This window comes from Ambystoma mexicanum, chromosome 1p (genome assembly GCF_040938575.1).
Source record: "Ambystoma mexicanum isolate Mex_15411 chromosome 1p, UKY_AmexF1_1, whole genome shotgun sequence".
Classification (NCBI taxonomy): Eukaryota; Metazoa; Chordata; class Amphibia; order Caudata; family Ambystomatidae; genus Ambystoma; species Ambystoma mexicanum.
In genome coordinates, this window is record NC_090921.1 from 533265387 (window position 1) to 533277951 (window position 12565).

Sequence of the window (12565 nt, forward strand, 5' to 3'; positions counted from 1 at the left end):
GAGGCGATGGCTGCAGTAAAACTCGTCCAACTGTCCGCGGCGCGGATCCGACCTATGGAGGACACCCAGGAAACACACGCTCAAACACTTGATGGCATCTGCGTTGACTCCTAATAACAAGCACCTAAAGCTCATAACCTGGAATGTGAATGGCCTGGGATCCAGCATCAAAAGAAGACTAGTGCTGCAATGCATAAACAGACATTCCCCGGATATAGCCCTCTTGACCGAAACGCACCTGGCAGGAACCACATGGAAACTGTTCCAGAGATCCAATTACCGTACAGCGATCCATGCTGGCTTCTCCACGGGAGCAAGAGGAGTGTTAGTACTGGTCCACAAGAGACTACCGCTCGAAGTCAAAAAAGTAATACGAAACACAGGCGGGCGATACATACACCTGCAAGCGTCACTATGGAATCAAACCCTGGCGATAACGGCAAACTTCTCCGCACCAGCCCTCCTCAACACCTTGCCTGCTGACATTACCCCTATCCTGGCGACGGGAATGGCAGATACATGTATAATAGGAGGGGACTTCAATTAAGTAATGAACAATGCCTTAGACCGTACACACCTTCGGACCAGAAACCCCAACACGGTCACCAGACTTGCTGCCTTTGCATCTGCACTGGGGCTCCGAGATACGTGGCGTGAATTGCATGGAGAAGAACGTGAATACTCCTTCCACTCAGGAGCGCATGCCTCAATGTCCAGGATAGACTATATCTTTCTCCCATCCCAGAACATTCATAAGGCCTGTAATGCTACCTTCTTTCCAAGAGGCATATCCAATCACTCTCCAACGCTAGTGGAGCTGGAGACAGAGAGACCTCGTCCGCCGCCCACCTGGCATCTCAACTCCTATTACCTGGGGTTCCCAGAACTACAAGAAAAAATAGAAACAGCCACCTCTGAATAATTCAAGCTGAATGCAAGCTCGACAGATGACCCCTCCATCCTGTGGGAAGCATACAAACCAGTCCTGCGAGGCGAGATCATATCATGGACCTCCGCCAAGAAGAAGATGCAACACGAATCGATCATCAAAGCTGAGAAGGAAGTTATGACCAGGGAAACAGACATGCCTCCAAAGATACCCCCCAGACACATAGAGCCCTAATGTTGGTGCAGAAGAAGCTACATAATCTATCGCTGGATTGTGCCCAAAAAGCACATAGTGCCATGAAAGCACGTCTATATGAAACAGGGGAAAAAGCAGGCAGAATGCTTGCATGGTTGTAAAAACGAGAGGAAGGCCAACGTATAGTAAAAAGCATCAAAACGAGAGAAGCCAGATTAGTCTCCACTGACGCCGAAATAGCGGAATGCTTTGCAGACTTCTATGAAGGACTCTATGCGCCTCCCACCGATACACCGAATAGCTCCATACTAGACGACATCGATCTACCCTTCCTCACCATGGAACAAGCTGAGTCGCTGGACGGTAAAATGACACAAGAAGAGATCTTGACAGCCATAACACAACTCCAGGCCGGCAAAACCCCAGGCCCCAATGGCTTCCCGGTTGATATTTGGAAACGTCTGAGACATTTAGAATTATCTATGCACCTACTCAATCTGTTTGAAGACTCCTTATTGAAAGGCGTACTCCCGCCATACCTCCGAAAAGCCACGATAATCGTGATCCCAAAAGAAAACAAACCTCCGGAGGAATGCGGCTCCTACAGGCCCATATCAATAATCAATACGGAAGCGAAAATACTGGCCAAGGTACTGGCGAACAGACTCCAAACGGTCATCACGGAGCTGATCCACCCGGACTAATGCGGCTTTATGCCCCAGAGGTTAACCAGAATGAATATCCGAAGGCTGCATCTGGCCTTGGAAAGAGCGCCTACCCTGCAACAATCAGCGGCACTGCTGGCCATAGACTTCGAAAAGGTCTTTGATTCGGTGTACTGGGAGGCATTGTGGGCAATTATGAAGGAAATTAACTTTGGATCAACCATTTATAAAAATGGGTCCAGCTTCTATATAAGGATCCCCTGGCAGAGGTGAAGGTGAATGGTTGGCTCTCACATGTCTTCCGATTGGGGAAGGGCACCAGGCAAGGATGTCCCCTCTCGGCAATGCTGTTTGCCCTAATAATCGAGCCACTGGTAGTCATCCTGCAAGACACAGACACATGGTCAGGCTTTCGATGGAACTTGGAATGGGAGAACAAGATATCCCTCTATGCAGATGACCTCTTGATATACTTAGGTGACGCGGCGATCTCAGGCCCCATAGTCACTGCTATCCTAAGAAACTACGGAACCCTTAGCGGCCTCAGGGTGAACTTGCTCAAATCGGTGCTCTTCCCTGTGAAGGGTGTGGACTGAATACCACTACAAGGCTCCCCGTACCAGATTGAGCTTACACAATTCAGATATTTAGGCATCATCATCACCAGCGCCCTCGACACTTATATACCCCAAAACCTATACCCAATAATGAGGAAATTCAAACAAGATGTGGCTCACTGGGAGGCATTACCACTGACAGTACTAGGCAGAGCAGCGCTCTTCAAGATGTTAACCCTACCCCGATTCCTATACATCCTTCAAAATGCCCTCTTCATATCCCCATGGAAGAATTCCGCAAAATAGATGGAACAACACGCAGGCTGCTGTGGGGAGGGAAACACCCGAGGACAGCCCTCAAAACCCTGCAACGCTCAGTCTGGGAAGGGGGGATAGGTCTCCCCAACATCCAAGTTTACTATTGGGCGGCCCAAATGGCGACAGTCAATGACATTCTACATGGCAACCCCAGACTCCCGCATATACGAGCGGAAATAAATGCCAGGCAGGATGTGTCCCCACTCGAAAGTCTCTATGGGAAACAATGTCGCCCTCCCGAGCGCTCGATAGTGGCACAGACAACACAAATATGGAAAGACTCTCACAAATATGTTGGCTAGGATAAGAAAATCACCCCAGTCCAGCCTATTTGGAACAACGCCCATCTCACAGGTCTCAGTAGACTCCTGAAATGGCCCAGCTGGGCCACAGCCGATATACACACTCTACAACAAATATTTGTGAATAATCAGTTCATTCTATTTGTCGAGTTCTCTACTCAATATACCCTCCCAATTACCGAACGCTACCACTACGAGCAGTTACACCATGCCCTCTCAACCCAAAGGGATCAATTGACAGACATGCCGGAATGCACGCCTATAGAGCGAAACATAGTTGTAGACAGGGTAGAAAACAAAGTCACTTCCACCATGTATAATGCCATTTGTGCTTTTGCCACGACAGAACTATCGAACCTAAAGCTGAAATGGGAAGGAGATGGCGGCCCGATACTTCCTGAGGATTGGATTTCGGCCCTGATGCACCCCAGGGATATAGCAATCTCAGCCAGAATCAGACTTATCCAACTAAAGATCCTCCACAGAATATACTACCCGCGCCTAACATTGTATAACTGGGGGAAAGCAACCGATCCCAAATGTCTGCGCTGTAAACAGGAAGAGGGCACCTTCTACCACATCCTATGGCAGTGCACGCACATACAATACTTTTGGGGGAAATGTACTGAAAGACTATCGAGAGTCATAGGACGCCCGATACCTAATGACCCCAAACTATTCCTCTTAGGTATTGAAGAGGAAGGAGAACTATCCCGCTTCGAAAGACTACTGCTGTCAACATCTGCAGGGATTGCCAAAAGTAACATTGCACAATTGTGGGGGTCTGAAATCTGCCCAAGCTATAACCAATGGTCCACGGATGTGGATACGGTCATTCTGATGGAACGTCGAGTATACCAAGCGAGGGGCTGCCCTGGCAAGGCGGATAAAATATGGGGAAAATGGGAACAAATACTATGAGCAAGCAGTGCTTGGGCGAATGAACGGCATTACCTAGCCTTGCCATCAAGCCAGGACTTTAACACAAAGAACTGTCTCGCCATCAACCGGTTGTGAAGCCGGACAATAATACAACTGGTTTCGTATATATGTGTCTATCCGCAGTGGATGTGCGTGTGCGCCCGGACGAATCTCAGTTTTCATGCGCATTGCCCCCCCTTTTCATATGTATGAAATTTATGTTTTAGTGTTGTGTTCAATTTTGTTCTTTATTTTCTTTGTCTTGATTGGATATTGTTTGTTTTGTATACATGCACAAAAACCCAATAAAACTTGTTATTAAAAAAAAGATTGGGAGAGAACAGGCGTCTTGCTTTGTAGGTTCAGTGACCGGTGAGGCTATTAGAGCAGACTGGAAGCTGGTCAGGTCTTTTTTTTAGCTAACGTTGTTTTGAAGTAGTTGAGATATTTGGTAGGGAACAGTGGAATAGCTGGAATGTGCTCAGTGGAAAGAGGAATGGAGAATCGAACACCCAGATGCTCAGACCAAATTAAAGAGGTAGACACCGAGTGGAGTACTGAAGATAGGGTCAGGTGTATAGCCATAGATAGGGTTATGCAAAAGCTGTCCAAGATGGAGGCTCTTTATGTGATCAGTAGAAGTGGGAGGGAGGGAGAGCAGCGCCAAGACATTGTAGGTACGAAGGACTGTCCTATTGGGGCAGGTCAGTGCAAGCTAAAATCAAAGGATGAAGAGAAAAGGTTGTCATGGCTGGGGAGGTGCCATGATATGAGGGCAATGTGGATAGTGAGGGAAGGAGGAAAGGGGTTCTTGGTACAGACAATTTCTCCATCATGGATAGAAGGGAGATTGAGAAGGAACCAGGAAAAAACAATTGTGATACTGCCAATGGGAAAATGTCTGTCATTGTCATGAGAGGACAGAGAGCGCAGGATATGACTAGTAAAATTTGCAAATAAAATCGCACCGAGTAAATATGCATCAAATATGCACTCAGTAACCAAGATGCATCCAAGCCAATACCCAGAATGTGTATGTAGAACGTGATACACAATTATGAAAAGATATGTGTGGTAAGCATTTAGAAGCTCCTTATGATCACAAGGAAAACCTGCAAGCTTCACATCCACGTTTGTGGTTATAGGTAGCACCAGGGTCTCTGAGCTGACACCCTTAATGATATTATACAAGGTAACTTAGCAGCAATACTCTAAAGCATGAAAAGCACGAGAAACCCCATCTGGAAGGCCAGTGACGCCCACATACTCTGCTGTTATAGCCCTCTTTCTGGGTCCCTGTTTGATCAGCAAAGGGATGATAACTTCATACACAAGATCACTGAGAAGGGACAAGTGGGATTAGAGCTTGCAGGATAGTGAGGAAAACCTGGGCATTCACACAAGATCTGGATATATCAGTACACTACTCCTAGCAATCAATAGGTAATCAAGAGAAGTGCGAGGAAAAAACAGGGATAGCCTCCAAGAGGAAATCAAGAAGCAGGAGAAATTAAATTACAAGCCCAAGCCCTCCCACTCTCCCAACTCCCCACCTAGGGAAGGAAAGGAAAAGGGTACACAATTAGGAATGCACTCAATGAGGGGTGTCTAAAGGATCAAGTTTAGACTACAGAATTGAGAAATTACAAGGAAATATAGAACACTGACAAATTGGGCTGCACAGAAAAAGGAATGCACTGGAGAATGTTGGCTGCAAAACAGAGGAGGATGGGAATCCAGGAAGTAGCACATGCTAATAAACACAGGAAGTTCAAATCCAGTGATCCAGGAACAAGAAACTGGGAAGCAGAAACTAAGAAAAAAGAACCAGGAATGAAGGACCGGCCACAAATTGTATCACTGTGACAAAGACCACTGCTGAACTGAAGACCACTGCTGCACTGAAGAAAACTAAGGCTTGTAAAGCTGGCAAGCGATCACGTGTCCGGAGTGATGCTTGATAGCAACGTGTAGCCAAAGATGTTTCTTATCCTCCACTCAACCTTTTGATGATGGGGTGGAGATGAAACAGTGGGACAGCTATTCTGTGAGGCATAGTCTTTTGAATAAAGAAGCATTCGCACTGTCAAAGACTTGCAATGGATCCAGAAGGGTAGTTAAATATAAAATAAGGTTTCAGAACTCCCAAATCACCACAGCACTTCGTAACATTTGGAAGGAACATCCAATAGGGAACACCCCCAAGTGGCGGGAACAAGAGTGAAGGGAGCGAATCTTGACAGTCATTGTTGAGCGGGTGGAAAACAGGAGGACCCGAGGAATTGCAGTGCTACTTCTCCATACCGAAGAGGAGCTTGAGTGTCTTCAGAGGTAGACCTATAATTCTGCAAAATGTTGGGTTATTGAGCGCACTTTAATGTGTTGGGTGAAAAGGATGGCAATGTGGAGGATGGGCTGCTCTGCATGAAGGTGAGATGTAGAGCCCAGGATGGATGCAAAGGAGGAGAACGGAAGGAAAAGGAGGTTGCACAGATCCGAGAACTGAGGAGGTTGGTATGAAGAGATTGGGATTCCAAAGAGAGATGTTGCTCAGGAGAGTAGCAAAGTGGAAGTGGTTAAGTACTACCCCATGCCAGAAACCAGGTATCAGACGAGAAGGTAAGGCCTGAGCAAGAGGAGGGCACAGTGGCCCATCCTTGTCCAGACATGCCTGACATGATTTGTGCCCCTGGCGTGAAGGTATTGCAAGTCGCCACATAATGGCAGGCAGAGGGGTCTGATGTGAAGGCTCGTCAATCACAATCAGGCAACAGCAATCTTAGAATAGTGAGGAAAATCGGCTTATTAAAAAATCAATTAAACGGATCTCGCATGTTGAGGGGTCATCAGGAAGTGCCTCGAAGCAGAAAGAAATCTTCCCTGAAACTGCACCTGCTTGCATAGAGTAACTATAAAGGCACATCCCATCTGGCCCTATTCATTGTGCTGTGCTGGTGGATGAGTTATCTTGAGGTGTGCCATAATGATCAAACCAAAGTGTGTAGGACGTCCAGCAGAGTAGGTTGCCGCCCCATTCTACATGTGACCCAGTTCAGAATTGCTGAATGCATCACTCACTCTGACTGAAAAGTCTTTGTGTGCATTTAGAGGAACATGCCTGTCCACAATCTGCTAAACAAAAAGACCAGAGGGTTGGTGAGCTCCTGCGCCAGGAGAATGGCTGAAATTGGCCCCTGAAAGGGCTTTGGGGTTAACAATCAAGTCTACAGCCCACAGGAGATCTTGGTGTGAGGCTCGTGTTCACGTCGCGCGCTTCAGTCCCTCACCGAGTCCTTACACAGGCATGCTTTCTCTTTTGAGACGACCAACATCCCTCTCTCATTCCAATCTCCCTAAAGAAACCTCCACTCCATCCTGCAAATACAAAGAAAGGTAAACCTTCCCGCCGCAGCCCAGGTGCTCATTGGCCCAGTTCATGATACACTCCAATAACTCCATTTAACCCTTTAAGTGCCAAGGACGAGTATGCTCGTCCTTTTTGCATAGACTTGCATGATGGCCTGGCACTTTTTTTTAGAGCCACTCCATTTAAAAAGCCATTCATTCTTGTTGGAGTACTTTAAGCCTTTGTTGAGCAATTATAGAATATACTTTTGATTATTTGTTCCCCATATTTATTTTTATTGCATAATGCTATTTGTCTAATACATTTGATATGTTTTATTAGCATGCCTTCTAGCTTCTGTTCTTTCATTTTAGCCTGTATTGCAATTGTGCCCAAGGATTTCTGTAACCACAGCATCTCAGGCGCAGGCAAGCTGTTTAAATGGGACCTTTTCTACCAGGGATGAGCCAAACGGGACCCAGAGAGATTCCACTTGCCAGTCTGTTAAACCAAGGTTCAGGGCGTTTGCGAGCCTCTCTCCCACTACTGCCTTGCAAGACTAGTTTCTCACAGAATGGGTTATGGAAAGGATGGCTGAGGATTGGGCAAATGTTTGAAGGAGAGGAATGATAAGAGAGGAGGAAAGGTAGTCATTGGACAAGCAGTTGCGGGGGATCGGAGTAAGGTTGGAAACGTATGTAAGGTGGATGGAGAAGAATTGCTCGAGCCTGAATCCTGAAAGAACTAAGTTATTATCTAACCTATCTGAACAACCTCTGCTACCTGTGCACCCTACCTGTAAAAGCCTGGGTGCATCACCTGTGCACAGAACGCCCTTGATTCCCAGCTAGGTTTGAATTCTATACATCCCATACATACATACATATCAAAGTACCAGGTGATCACACATGTCCGTATCCAAAGGTACACAATCCAGTTCATTGCCCTTAAAATGTAGGTTCTTTTTAACTCCCACTTATCAATGGAGCAAAAGGTAGGTTATGTAGTTCTTCTTGGTGCAAGTTAATTTGCCAAGCCAATACCTTGTGCCTGGAGGACCTAGTGTCAAGCCAATACCTTGTGCCTAGAGGACCTAGTGTCAAGCCAATACCCTGTGCTTAGAGGACCTAGTGTCAAGCCAATATCTTGTGCCTAGTGGGCCTAGTGTCAAGCCAATACCTTGTGCCTAGAGGACCTAGTGTCAAGCCAATATCTTGTGCCTAGAGGACCTAGTGTCAAGCCAATACCTTGTGCATAGAGGACCTAGTGTCAAGCCAATACCTTGTGCCTAGAGGACCTAGTGTCAAGCCAATACCTTGTGCCTAGAGGACCTAGTGTCAAGCCAATATCTTGTGCCTGGAGGACCTAGTGTCAAGCCAATACCTTGTGCCTAGAGGGCCTAGTGTCAAGCCAATATCTTGTGCCTAGAGGACCTAGTGTCAAGCCAATACCTTGTGGCTGGAGGACCTAGTGTCAAGCCAATATCTTGTGCCTAGAGGACCTAGTGTCAAGCAAATACCTTGTGCCTGGAGGACCTAGTGTCAAGCCAATACCTTGTGCCTAGAAGACCTAGTGTCAAGCCAATAGCTTGTGCCTAGAGGACCGCGTTCATCCCATTACTGTGCTCCGTAAAGCCGTACAGCTGTGCTTCACACATGATTTGAGGAACAAGATCATGGTTGACAACCCTCAAAGAAAACTTGGTATCTTCAAGTACGCAACAGCTTTGTGGTCCTAGATTTCAGAAATAATCAGCAGGTGAAACTTTCTATAAGGAGAGAAGAGACATCCAAATAACCACTTTTGGTACTCGGACAGAAGCTATGTTTTTCAGAAACTGAGAAGTCTTCAAAAACCTTTTGTGGTGTGCTCCGTCTACTGCAGTGAAGCACCCAGATAGCTTTCATTATCCTTCTAAAACTAATTTTACATAAAATGTAATGAAAGAGAAAAATCAAAGCAGTGAGGACATAATCGGACTACATGGAGGGGATTCAAGAGATGGCGAGGAGGGAAAGTTCAAAAAGAGTTACTGAAAGAGCTTTTGAAACTGAGAGTAGTTGTAGAGGTGAGCGAGATTGAGGGATGAAGAGCGGTGGGATGGATGAAATGGTGAAAACTGGACTGTAACTCGAGGTGAAGATAAGGATATTGGGACAGGAATTGACGAAAGAGTCAGTTGTGTGTGTACATGGGAGAGGTTGTGAGAAGTGAGTGGTGATTGGGAAAGTATAATGGAGATTTCCAGAAATGTGTAAGAGCGTGCGTTTAAGGAGAGATGGTCTTAATTTAGCTGGATTGGTAAAAAGAGGATGGAATACGAACAGGGATATAGAACGAAGTAGAGGATTTTTGGAAGATGAGATGAGGTGATGTTTTTAAAGAGGAGGCAAGACCCGGAAGAGTGGAAAACACATTGAAGAGATAATGGGAGAGTGACATTGGAAGTAGGGGGGCAGAGAGGGATTGGGAAAGGAGCTCAAACCAGATGAAATACAAAAAAAGAGGGACGTTTTATATTTTTAATACTTTTCGACCCATTTGAACCTTCATGTGCAGATTGAATATTTTACATGTTGTTTCTTTGAAGTTTACAACAAAACATAACCGACTTGATAAGAGTGAAATACTCCTGCTTATCTTCACGCAAGTTTTCTCTCATCATGGGGACAGTAATCCCCTCTGCACGAGCAGCTGAATTTTCAATTCTTGGTCGGCCTACCACCAGCAGATGTAAAAACTCATGTCATACAAATAAAACATGGAATCAAAAAGTAGACACAAATATGATGAAGCTCAAGCTTTGAGGGGATCCAAGGACCAAGAAATTTAGACATGCAGCCAGAGGGCTAGACTTCCTAATTTTGATAAATTGCAAGGTCTCGTTACAATTTTCAGAGGAGGACTGAATGTCTTTGACGTTTGTCCAATTGTGATTTATTTGTATCGAATGTATTCATGCATTGATGTTTGTGTATTTATATGTGAGAATAATAAACCTTTGTGTATTTCAACTCAACTTGTTACACTGTGGATATGAGTAACGTATGGTTCCCAAGATAAACATTGTTTGAGATTATGAATTCATAATGTATACCCATGAGGTTTGTGTACAGAAAATGGTACGTTTAAAAAGGCCAGCAGTGTCGGACAATTTACCACTGATGTCTTTCCCTAAAATCACCCCCCAATATGGGCCTGCTTTGTTATGTCTCGAGGGGTTTGAGCTGTCCTTGTCGGCCCTATAGGTAAATAGATTTTAGTCTGCAGATATCGGTTTATAATTGTACCCGCTGTGCTGCCCACAGGTTCCACTTTCCATCTACTTTGCTTCCATTATGGCAGGCGCGGTGGTTAAATGCGCGCTTGCCGTCCATGCCTGTCAAATGTAGCTTGCCGTTGCTTACCATGGGAACTTTAGGTCACTTAAAAGGTAATAGTGCAGTGCTGGAGCCCCTATTCCTGCACGTACACTGGAACTTGAGGTTTTTCGTTCTACGCATACAGTGCGATGCAGATTAAAATGTCTTGCATCTCCTTTCAGGCTTTGGAGCGAGGGCAGGTGACGTCATTTCCTGTTTTCCTGAATCCCGTTAAGACACATTCTTTTTGGCAAGCTCAAATAGACGATGCCTGCAAGCTGACAGTAACTACATTCTCCACTGTTGGCGTAGCAATCCACTCGATGCAGACTGTAAAAGTGGCCTGCTCTACACCAGGAAAGTACATCGGGCGGTAAAACCCAGGTTTTTTTCACTCACCCGCTGGGCCATTTCTTTCATCCAAGTCCATCCTGTTCTGTGGAGGCCGGCATGTTGGCTCTTGTACAGGGACATGAGAATGCATGCTCTCAGCTGTGCAAAGAAATTAACTTTAATATTAGCAAGCATGGGTGTATGCAGGGTCCCCTCATTTGGCAAAAAAAACTATTTGTCCCGTCAAAAATGGCAGTGTGTCTCCTGGATTTTTAGCTCTGGTGATCCCAACCGGATGACCCGTGGGAAGAGCTTCTCTTCACTACAATGGTTTCCCCTATCAGAAGGAGTTTGCCATTTACTAGGAGGCCTTAAAATATCAATGCCATTATAAATGACTCTTCTTAGTAGTCTGCATGAATACATCTTTATTTCGATGGTTAAAACCATCAAAAAAGACACAGTACAACTCACTTAACAAAAGTGTACAGTACAGATGAGCATTACATCGTCTATGTCACTAATATGCATGCCAATTTATGAAAGGCTCTTTTTTCCCCCCCAAAAAGCCACATTTTTCCCTGCACCTCTGGAGCTTGGATCAGGTGACTTGGCCTATTCAATTCTCTTCAATGGAGAGAGCACTTGCTAATTAATGTCCAGCCTTCGTCAGGTTATTGGAGTTCACTTCTCCGAGTAGCTATTGGGGGCTAGGTCCTCCCATTTGCAACTGTTTGGGAAATGGCAGTGACCAGTGGTCTCCAAACTTGTTTATGATGGGGTTCCGCTTCAATAACCGTATTGTGTGAGCCTCTATCCAATGCCAGAACGCCTTATGTTTTCTATTGAATGCAGCTACCTCTTAGCAACCTGCCCTGGATGGTATCCCCCCTTTTACTTCTGCTGGAAAAACCTCTTCAAGACTTCTTCCACCAGGCCTGGAAGATAGCTCGGGGACAACATTTGTCTTGGAAGCAAGACAACCAGAGCAACACAGGTTCGAATCCCGATCCCGTGCTCAGAGGCTGTTCTCTGGTATTGTAAAAGATGAATTCATTGATTACGTTGACTTTGTCAGACATTTACTTCTTCATGCATTTACTTCTTCTTACCTTTACTCCGTCTGCATTTGGTGTGAAAGGTCAGCTATAAAGTTAGGGTTGGGGTCAAGGTGGCGCTAGGGGAAGAATATGGGTTAGAAATTAAGGGGGCACAGGCGGTCTCCCCCTGTAGTGATGAAGTGAATGCATGGCGAAGTGAACAACAGAAGTAGTAAATGTGTGAAAACGAGTGACAAAGTGAATGTATGGTGAAGTAAAGACGTACATCCCGCTGGACATCCTCCAGGCGGTGTCCAGTCATTTGGTCGAAAAAAAAGGTCGACAGGACAAATGGTCGACACCAGCGCTCGATCTTGGGGTCTATTTAGTGCCAGTAACACCTAAACACAGGGTAACTTCACTCCAACTTTAACACAGCAAGATGCACTCACTATCATGTAAAGCTCTGACAGAATCTACTTCACCACTTAATTTTGACGACTCCCCCCACCCACGCCTTCAAGAAGCCTAGGTTGCATAGCCTGCAAGAGTTCACTCTACCTCCAATCAAAGCACACCCACTCTGCATACTCTGTGTCGAATCCTTCACAGATGGTTTTAGGCCCACCATCCCCAA